At 52.6% G+C, this 9,466-nt stretch overlaps 1 long non-coding RNA gene across 3 annotated transcripts; it reads right to left on the bottom strand.

The window, feature by feature from the left end:
• Positions 1-1,874: 1,874 nt before the first annotated feature.
• Positions 1,875-8,967, bottom strand: LOC104912885. Of its 3 annotated transcripts, XR_004161131.1 has the most exons (4): positions 7,195-8,966; positions 2,864-3,436; positions 2,577-2,782; positions 1,875-2,486 (listed from the first exon to the last, which is right to left on the bottom strand). It is a non-coding gene; the product is annotated as an uncharacterized LOC104912885 (long non-coding RNA). The 3 variants fall into 3 exon arrangements; XR_004161132.1 differs by having other exon boundaries at positions 1,875-2,489; positions 2,577-3,436; positions 7,195-8,967; XR_004161130.1 differs by having other exon boundaries at positions 2,577-3,436; positions 7,195-8,967.
• Between the last annotated feature and the right edge of the window lie 499 nt (positions 8,968-9,466).

Raw genomic sequence — 9,466 nt, 5'->3', positions numbered from 1 at the left:
CAGCTCAGCAGCCTTGGCAAGCACTGAGCAGATGAGTCACGGGCCGTGGTTGCAACCTGGGCCACACTCAGTGCAAAAAGCACTGTGCTGGTGTGGGAGCAGCGGGGCTCCCAACAGCACCGGGCTGGGAGTGCCCTCCGGCAGCAAGACGGCGGCCTGAGCTGGTTCTCCATCAAGACTGAATGCTGGAAGCTTTCCAGAGAAAGCAAGGTGCAATGTCTAGAGAACTCGTGTTTCTCACAAGCACGTGGAATCTCAGTGTCTCACCAGGAAGAGCCACCCAAGGCCACCTCCAGCCCACAGGGGCTGTGCAGTGGGGCTCAGGCACACGTGCCTGATCTGCTGCTAGGAGAGGAAAGCTGAATGGTGAGCTCAGCGTGCAGAGTTTAAGGAGGGTCAGAGCACATTAACAACTCTGGCATAAAGATTAGCTGGCAATGCAAACAGGCCTGATTCACCACTAAATGGGGAAATTGGAAGCATAAATTCCGCAGCATGTTGCTCGACATAATTGAAATCTATTTTGCAACTGGCGTGCCGATAACGCAGCGCATTGAGGCAGCGTTTCAGACATTCTCAAGGATGCTCTGCTTTGCCCAGCAAGCATTTAGCAGACCCTGAGCAATAATGGCATAAGAGTCATCCCCATTGATATATTTCTGAAGACAGCTTTCCCATTTGGCAGGCACCTGAGTATGATAAGCAAGCAGCCCAGTTGCAACTGAAGACACACATGGTGCAGAGAGTGAGGACAGGCAGCAGTGAGCGTGTGGTGATCCCTGGGAGCATCAATCCATTCTCACAGTCATTCATACCAAGTGTATTTCCCACACCCTGACTGCTCTCATGCCTCATGCTCATTTTTGTGCAATACCTTTACTGATGCATCCAATTCTAGAAACTTCTGTTGGTGAACTGCAGTCGCTCCAGGGATGCACGGAGAGCAGCTCAGCTCCAAACGCCCCAAACAGGAGGTCAGAGTAATCAGTGCAGCACATGGACCTCAGCATTACATATCATTTGCCCTGATCCAGGAGAGGAGTGTTATTTAACATCCATCAGCTAAGTGTAGAACTTATTATAACCTTCCAACCAAAAAAGGAAAAAAATTAGAAAAATAATACCAAAAAACTCTGCTGATGAAGTCAGCTCTCACTGTTGCCGGCCCATTCCCACGTGATGCCCAGCATGTTTCCCATCATGGCGCTTGCTCCTTGGCAAGCTCACGGAACAGACCTAGGAATATCCCAGCACCATCCCCAGCATGGGAACTGAAGGTGCTGAGCCCCACAGACTTCAGAAACACAGCAATTTGTAATTCAAGACTGAAAATTCTCAAGCTAAAATGCTTGGCCTTAAGCTGCAGCGATGAGCAAGGTCTCCTGGATGAGATTGGTGGTTGCGTGCTTCAGAAGTTGGGCTTACGTGCTTTGATCCGTGTCACTGCCATCTAATAATAACCAGCATGGAACAGCACTGCAGTGAGCGCAGGGCCGAGCTGTAGGGCTGTGCCACGAGGAGCCACGATGCTGAGCGCACAGCTCGGCACGCGGAGCAGCCAAGGGATGGCACCACATTGACGATGTGGCCGTGGTGGCAATGCTGTGGCAGATACCCACAGCAGCGTCCCACAGATGGCAGCAGCCTCTGCTGGAATTGCCACCCATCAGTCTCGGAAGAACACCATTACCTTCACTGCCGCTATCAAGCAGGGGAGCTCTTAATCAGGGCAATAAAGAGACGATAAATTAGGAGAGAATTAAGGCAAAATAATTGTTAAGCTCTCCAAGTTCCTCAGCTCGGGCAGACCTTTCCCATCCTTTGATGTCACCAAGTTTTAATAAGCCCTGGATCAGCTCCAGGACCACGGGGTCTATGTGAGAGGAGACCTTGTGTATAAATACATAATTGGCATGTGCAGGAGTGCCTGCACGGACACACACACACGCATTGTGCTGCAACATTAATAGCTCAGAATCGATATGCTGCTAAGTAGCATTTCTTGTCCTGGGATCCTATTTTCACACTCGCAGCAAATATGACCCTTGTCTGGGGCTGCCAGCTGCTTATAATTCTGACAGATGCAAGCACATTTCTGGGAAGCTGCATCCATTCAGTGGCTAAAGATCAACAGGCTCTGCTCAGGCTTTAGGAAGATTGATTGGCTCAGGAGAATCCCATTTGTAGCCCGAACTGAGAATAGGTTTACCACGGAGAGGCGTTAATGACTTTGATATCAGCGATCTAAATATGTCAACCTGCGACTCGTGTTGGTATTAAGGCACACTATATTTATACAAAACAGCCATTAGCAGAATGCTAATTAATGCGATTCGGTTTCCAAGTAAAGCTCTGCTCTTCCAAGGGGTGTAACGTTAGACTTCAGTTTAATCCCCCGGAGCTGCGGCTGCGCCCGGGCATTCCTTGGGATCAGCCAGATGGAGCCGTGCCATGTTCCGTGGAGCACCCCGTGTTGGGAGTGCCCGCTGCTGGGTGGGAAAACACACCTGAATCACAACACACCCACCTCACCCCCCAGCAAACGGGGCTGTGTGCCCAAAACGTGACTTCAATACCTGCTGTGGCTGCAGTGAGCGCTTAGAGAAGGCGGCGGTGTTGATAGGACGAGAGGTGATGGCTCCACACTGCACCAGGAGAGGATCAGGTTGGACATTTGGAAACGTTTCTTTTCTGAAGAGCTGTGATGCACCAGCACGGGTTGCCCAAGGAGCGGTGGAGGCCATCATCCCTGGGGATGCTCGTGGGACACAGAGATGTGGCACTGAGGGACGTGGTCAGTGGGCACGGCTGGGTGGGGATCTCAGAGGCCATTTCCAACCTTAACGATTCTCTGATCACGTACCTTGCAGAGGGGCAATTAACACTGAAGGTTCTCCTGCTCGTGCACCAGATGGGTTCTCGGGTGGATGGGACCAGAAAGAGGTGAGGTACGGATTGACATCTCCGTACTGCCTTTGCTCCTGCACTCTGCCCATTGCAGCACAGGGCTGAGAGCCAGCTCCGTCAGCCCCAACAAGCCCTGGAGCTCCCACTCAATGCTTCCAGCCCCCCAGGAGAGCTGCAGGTCTCCTACCTGGGATTCATCAGGCCAAAGCTCCCAACAGTAATAGCATCAGCTCCATATAAAGCATGATTACAATGAGCTGCAATTAAGGAGATTTATCACAGCTGGCCGGGCTCCAGGAGCACCTGGACCAGCCTTGGGTATCAGGAGCCCCGAGCAAGGCTTCTGCAGCTATAAGGGGACAGCTGTGACAGAAGCAGCAGCATCCCTCCTGCCAATGGGGGAGCACCTGGGGGCAGAGCCAGCAGTGCGAGGTGAGCACTCAGAGCCACACAGTGCCCAACTGAGAAGCATCTGTACATCCTTCCCATCATCAGGTCGTTCTGTGCCTTGTTACAAAGCCAACGAGACCTAGGGGAGAAGGAGAAATAAAAAGCAAACGCACAGTGCTGCTGAACGCATTACATACTGAGGCTTCAGAAAACTGATGCCAGGAAGAAGATTAATGGAGCAGAGCTGCAAAAATAGGAAAGAAAATGAAAACCGGGTGAGAACAGGGCTGGTAAAATGCTGTGCTGCTGCCAAAGGGCCTGCCCCCTGATAGCAGGGTCACAGCCGCGGGCTGGGTGCTGCTGTTAATGGAGGGTGCTCGACCCTCACGTCTTGCTGATGTTCTGGGCAGCCTGCAGCATCAATCTCATTAACAACATTAAATTAGGACAAATGAAAGATGTTTTTCCCCTTACTGGAGTCCAACCAAAAAAAAAAAAAAAAAAAAGAGACTGAGTGGCTTTGAAGGGGTGGGGGATCTCTCCAGGAGCAGAACAAAAGCTGTCTGTGTACGAACTGCTCCCACCACCTCCTGCAGCTGATGAGGGGTCAGTTGTGAAAACTGCTGCCAGGGGTGGGTTTGTGGGTTTGCTTTAGGAGCCTTCAGAGCACTGCTCCCTTTTGCTGAGCGTGGTGTCGATGGATGCCGGGGACTTTTTGCAAAGGAATGCCGGTGGGTGCAGTGGGACTGCAAGAAGCGTGCATGGGTGTGCATGGCGGAGCGGTGCAGCAGTCGTTGTGCTGAGCTCTCTGTTAGTAAACAGGAATCTGGGACCTGCTGTCGGCGCTCGCTGCACCCCTCTGCATGCAGCCAGCCCTGCGGCGTGCAGCTCCCAGCTCATCAATGTGCTAAAGTCATTACGGAGGGGATTGTGGGAAATATTGGTTTTTCATTACAGCTGACTTCGCTCGATCTGCTGGTGATGGAGAACGAGCTCCCTGCATCACGGCAGTGTCTGGCTGTAGGATGGGTGCGTGGCAGCCCTGGTGCATCCCTTCCAGCGTGGGATATTCGTTGGTTCTGTGATCCTCCATCAGCAGCCACCACTTTGCTGCTGCTCTCTGCTGCAGGGCCTCAGGGCTGCACCGCTGCTTCTGATCTGCAGGTTCTGCAAAACTGCTTTGTCCTGGTGCTGCCTTCAAGCTGTGCACCCTCCTCACCTCAGCCACGCTTTTGTAACCACACCAATGCAGTGGTGGTGCAGATCGTTGCATGAGTTCAGGTGGCCACTCTGCTCCCAGCTCACAAATCCTTCTTGCATTGCTTCTGGTTATGATCAGCAAAATAAAAACCTGATTTTTTCTCCTGAGCCAAGGAGCCCAGAAAGTGCTGAGGCACTTCAACAACAAGAAGCATTGGGGCAGCTCCAGCATTCCTCCTTCAAGCCAGAAATACAAATTGCAGTGAAGCAGCAGGACCGTGTGTCCGAGCACTGCAGTCCATCACCAGGCAGGAGTCTGGGATTGAAGCAGAGCACCCCAGGTTCTGCAGGGTGGGAGTACAGTGTGGGCTGACAGCTCAGTGCAGGCTGTCTGAAGTGCTTTCTCCTTAAAGCACACATTTAAGGACAGACCTCCTGCTGCTGGGGATGGGGCCAAGCCCCTGGCTGCCACCCAGTTCCCTCCGGCCAGCGCCTGTTCTGGCTCCTTATGCCGCATTTGCACCCAGGGCAGTGCCAAACCACTCCTCCACGATGGGGACAGCACAGCCTGGGAGAGCTTCTGTCCCAGCTTTGGGGGGGTCAGCCGGGCTGGGTAGGGCATGGGAGTGATGCCAGCATGGGTCAGCGCCACTTGTCATCGCCTCGCTGCCAGCAAGTTTTGTGCTGGGGTGGTCAGGACCCAAGCTGTGACATTAGAGCCCAACTCCCTCCTATCTGGGCATGAACCAGAGCAAAGCCCTACAAGAGGAGCGGAGCTGCAGCTGCTCCGGATAAGTGGAGAATCCCAGGGGTAATTAATATGGTGGTACGATCAGTGAGAACCTGCAGGGAGGGATGTAGGGATAGGTGCATCCTGCTGCAGCCCCACTACTATGGTTGGGCAAAACAGGTTGGCTGCAGAGCAGCATCATGGCCAGCCCAGAGCCCTTCTATTCTCCTCTCCTCATGGGGCTTTTCCAGTGTTTCCCCTTTTCTGCAGCTTAGGATGGATCCAGGTCCCCACGTGAACCCCAGCCTCGGCCTCCATTGCATCCCTATGGGAGCAGCAGCATCCATCCCACGCAGCCCCCAAAACCAGCGCCAGCCTGGGGTCCCAGCACTGTGCCAGTCCCACAGTGGGGTGCACAGAGCCCACAGCAGAACATCACTGCCCTGCAGCACAGCACTGCGTCCTCAGCCGCTCACGCAGCTATCGACAGCGATTTCACAGCGCTTGCTTTCCTAATTGTCTCCCTGATCTATTTTCTAATCTGAGATGTCTTAACACAAACAATTACAGCCGAGTAACTGATTAATCATTCAAATGAAATTAAAATTGAGTAAGTGTTTTAATATATTTAGATAATGCACATGTGCAACAGAAAAAAAAAGAGCGATGCTTATCTGCAATTGTCACTTAGAATGGATGAGTTCCAATTATTTGTGTGGGAGAAAACAGAGGTATAAAGATCAGAATCCAAATTATTGTGTAAACTGTTGACATATTCTGAGCACTGTTATTTAAATGCCACTAAATAGATATTTAAATGAGGATGAATAATTGCATCAATAATTCATTGGCAGCTTTGAAGGAAGCTTTTGCTGATGTTGGATGGTGGGAAGGGGCAGCGTGGCTCCAGAGCTTTTTGCATTGAGGCAGAGGGAGCTTCTCTAAAACCCTTGCTCTTTGCAGGCCCAAAGGCTTGCATGGAATCCCAACCTGCCCCAAAACATCTGCATTGATTCAAACTCCCATATCCAGATGCACACCAGCTCATGCCCGCTGCCATGCTGGGACTGACCCAGCAGAAAACCCCAGGGGTGATGCATCCCTTACCTGCAAATTGGTTTCCAGTTTGGGTGCCTTTCAAAACACAGCCATTGAAAAGAAAAGCAAGGCCACTCGTGCTTATGGCACGTTGTCCAATGGGGCGAGGGAGTGAGGTTTGCTAAGCACTGGTTCTTTAAATAGCACACCCTCTCGCAGCGGTATGTGGCAAGGAGTAACCCAACACAGCCTCCCGCAACGAGATACAGCACCAGACATTTAAAAGGAATAGCTTTGATGCCGACTGTCAGCGAAACACGCAGACAGCAAGTGCGTGCCTTCAGCTGCTGCCATGCACGGAGCAGCAAGAGCCCATCCCAATGTCCTGCTGAGCACAGAGGGCCTCTTAATGGGTGAAAAGAAGGTGAGACACACAGCAGAGCGGTGGGGATCTCCCCAGCTTGGAGATAGAGAAAAGCAGGAGGGTGCAGCAGGCATCGCTCAGCAGCTCCGTCACCGCAGCACTGTGTGCTGTTTGCTGTCTGGGAGCAGGGGAGGAGCTGCTCGTTATTAAGCAATCATTGGGAAATCATCATCTACTGTTTCAATTCTCTTGGGCAACACAACCCACAGCGCTGTGCAGTGCTCCTTGGCTGCTGCCCTGAATATCTCTGAGCATTCTGGGCTCTGTGAGCACCTCTGCGCATGGGGACAGGCCAGCAGTGATTGTGGGCTGTCAGCATCAGGTAACAGATAAGAGCCCAGGTTCAAATGTGGACACACAGCCCTGACCTCCCCTCCCAGCTGAGCACCAGAGCACCCACCCACGGCAGCCTGGCACGGGAGCTCTGTACAGCCCTGGAACCGCCTTGGGTGCTCCTGTACATCAGTAGGGGACACCGAGTGGGGTGAATGGGGTGAACACCAACCTGAGTGCGATGCAGGTGACCCAGTGCAGCGAGCCTTTGGGTTTGGAGGGCTGCATCCATGGCAGTGCCTGGTGCTGTGCTGGATGTGCACTGCTCAGCACAGCTGAGCTCAGAATATGATTGTCAGCCTCTGTAATTTTCCAGTGACAGCTCGAAAAGAAACAGCTGAGCCACGGAGCTCCAGCTCCACATGCCATCTATTTCTACTGTCAGCTCCGGAGAGATCTTAATTATAATGGCTTTTGGTGCTCATTCCTTTCTAATGCTGTAACAGAGAGATGATTGCAGCCGTAAACGAGCGATCAGGCTATTCCCTGCTGGGCAGTAACGCTGGTTGTCAGGCTGGGGAGGGACGGCGCGCACCTAACTGCTCCCCAGCTACAGTTCACTTTGCACACTCGCTATAAAAATGCTTTTGACTCACTCGTGGCTGCGAGTTACAGGGAGTGAAGAGGTAATGGCACCAGGAAGAGGGAAGGAGCGGGAGGTTTATTTGGCTGCACCGTCTGGAAGCAGAAAGGAGCAGTCGTGCATTGGCTCTACGTAAGGCTGGTGAGACTGGATCCAAGTCCTGGCCCAGCAATGGAATGGGCTGCAGCCCCAGCAGAGCTTCCCCCCTCAGGGATTGGTATGGAGGAGAGGACGTGCACCATCACAGAGGCACCCGAGACTGCAGCCCAGACTTCCCTAATGCCCGCAGATAGGAAAGTCTCCAGATGTTTGCATCTTATCTTAAAAGGAGTTTCATGTGCAATTGTGGACGTGGTTGCCCTGGGAAGTGCTGCACCTCCATGCTGAGGACCCACTGAGCTCACACGGTTCATTTAGCTCCGTGCATCCTCCCCATGCACAGGACCCACTCCCAAAGGAGCACAGCACGGATGGGGACGTGTCTCCTTTTGCTCCATCCACCCATTCCCAGTGCAGCCATGCAGGAAGAAGAGCAGTCACCTCACAGAGCCGACCCGGAGAGGCAAAGCACTGAGCCCTTGGGCACGGCACACATCCTCAGCCTGACTCATTGCCAGGTTTATTGCCTTTGCAGGAAGGCTGCTATCTGAGCCATAAAATGATTTGCAGAATCTTCAAAAGCTTATAAAGGCAGTGATTGATACGCTCATCTGCTGGGCACTTCCTGTCTTTAAAAGTCTGGCTTGTAATCAGAGCATCTCAAAATAAAAAGAAAGAAAAAGCCATGTAAACACTCTGCTCGATGTTTTCACAGCTTTCTGCTGGCACCGTTGGGCTCTGCTCCTTCCTGGAGCCATGGGCCTGCCTGTTAACTCGTGAGTATCCAGAGGGACAGCTGTTCTCCAGGCCCAGCTGTGCACCATGGGCTGTTTCTATTTGCTCCTACTCCTCTACCACTCATATGCAGCCCTCCAACTCCTGCTCCTCCTTTTCCTCCCCCCTCTCCTCCTCTATTTGTGGGTAATATCCCATATTCCCATCCCTGTGTTTGCTGGGCACTCCACGCTCCACATCACCCACATGTTGGTGCAAGGCAGGACGTGCAAACACCACGGGGACGGCACAGGAGATGCACTGCAGAAAGATATTAGGCCCTAAATGCAGCAGGGGCTTCACAGCAGCAAACCCCACAGCACTACGATGGGCCACCCCACAGCGATGCTCCCAGTGCATCCCAGTAAGGGCGGGGAGGGGGCACTGGTTTGCTTTTTGCTGGAGCGAGTTCACAGATGAAAAGCAAGCAGTGAAGACCTCTCGTGGGCCGTGGGTGGCAGAGCAAGCCGGCTGCACTACGGCTATTTATGCCTCAGGGCTGCCACAGATTTATATCTTTGTCATTATGTATTGTAAAGAGAGAAGAAAAAAAAAGGAAAAGGCGGATGCTTGTCCCTTTCTGAAGTCACAAAGTCAGAGGATCGCTGACTCAAGCACCAAAAGTCCTCGAGCAGCGCTGCCGTGCAGATTTAGAATCAGCCCCAGCCAACCTACAAGAATAATTATTTCTCCTCTCTGCTGCGCTATTTAAAGTGCGATGAAGTACAAAGGCACTGCGTGATGTGCAGAAGAGTTATGCTCTCACACGGCGAGGTGCTGTGCAGGTAAATCAGCCAGCCCTGCTCCCCTGAGGCCGTGGGTTGGTTCAGCACTGCAGCAGGGATGGTGCAAAGCCATTGGAGTGGCCGTGCGTGAGCAGGCAGCCCCCAGGGCCAGCATCTCCCCTGCACCACCCCAGCATCCTTCCCTCTGTATCCCTCCCTTGCATCAAACCAAAGCAGGGGTGGGATTCTGCTAAAAAAAAAAA

Source organism: Meleagris gallopavo, chromosome 12, assembly GCF_000146605.3.
Source record: "Meleagris gallopavo isolate NT-WF06-2002-E0010 breed Aviagen turkey brand Nicholas breeding stock chromosome 12, Turkey_5.1, whole genome shotgun sequence".
Taxonomy (NCBI): domain Eukaryota; kingdom Metazoa; phylum Chordata; class Aves; order Galliformes; family Phasianidae; genus Meleagris; species Meleagris gallopavo.
Note: the sequence above shows the minus strand (reverse complement) of the source record. Positions and strands in the feature narration are given on the sequence as shown.